This window comes from Alosa alosa, chromosome 21 (assembly GCF_017589495.1).
Source record: "Alosa alosa isolate M-15738 ecotype Scorff River chromosome 21, AALO_Geno_1.1, whole genome shotgun sequence".
NCBI classification, from domain to species: domain Eukaryota; kingdom Metazoa; phylum Chordata; class Actinopteri; order Clupeiformes; family Clupeidae; genus Alosa; species Alosa alosa.
The window spans coordinates 14,725,983-14,726,978 of NC_063209.1; positions in this window are offsets into that span (position 1 = coordinate 14,725,983).

A 996-nucleotide genomic window follows, 5' to 3' on the forward strand; every position below is an offset into this window, starting at 1 on the left:
GAGAGAGAGAGGATGGAGAGAGAGAGAGGATGGAGAGAGTGAGGGAGGGAGAGACAGAAAGCAAGAGCGAGGAGTTGTGCGAGATGAACAGAGAGAGAGAGAGACAGAGACAGGATTCAGCTGTTCAGCCGATTGCGTCGCATGAGCCAAAGCCCCGGTTCAGCTTGACCGGCGGTCCTCATGATCGCCAGCCCTGGGCAGCATGCGGGCGGCGTGCAAGCGGCGGACTCACCTTTCCCCCGGTGGCGCTGGTGGTGGTGCCCTGGGCACAGCGTGCGAGCAGCGAGTCCCTGAGTCGCGGCCAACGGGCACAGGCACGTCCGAGCCAGGCGCATCCTCCGCCCCGCTAGCTGCTGCTGCGCGGTCTGATTCCTCTCATCCCTAACTCACATCGACGCCTGTGTGCTCTCTCTCTCCCTTTCTCCCTCTCTCTCTCTCTCTCTCTCTCTCTTCCTCTTGCTCTGTACCTCGCTCACACACACGCACGCACGCACATACACACACAGATGCTTGCTCGCTTCCGCGCTCTCGCTCTCTCCCTCACACACACATGCACACACTCGGTCGTCAGACGCTTGTTCCGACTGACAAGCTCTCGCTTGCGCTCTATATAGACCGCACACTCTCCCTTCTTCTCTCTCTCTCTCTCTCTCTCTCTCTCTCTCTCTCTCTCTTACTGTCTGTTCACAGACAAAGCTGCCTCAGTCCTTTCACTCACTGCCACAGCTGAGCGTCAGAAGCGAAGGAGGAGAGGGAGGATGAGAATGGAGGTGTGGAGGAGTAGAGGTGGATGAAGAGGAGGAGGAGGAGGAAGAGAAGGAGGCGGCTCTGAGGAGAACCAGTGAGGATGAGGAGGAGGAGGAGGAGGCACAGGAATGCTGGGGTGAGGAAAGAAGAGGAGAGGAGGCTGCTGCTGCTGCTGTCACTTTTTCCCTTCTCTCCCTCTCTCGTTCTTGTGCTGCAAATCCCAGGCAAGCGAGAAAAAAAACGCCTCCC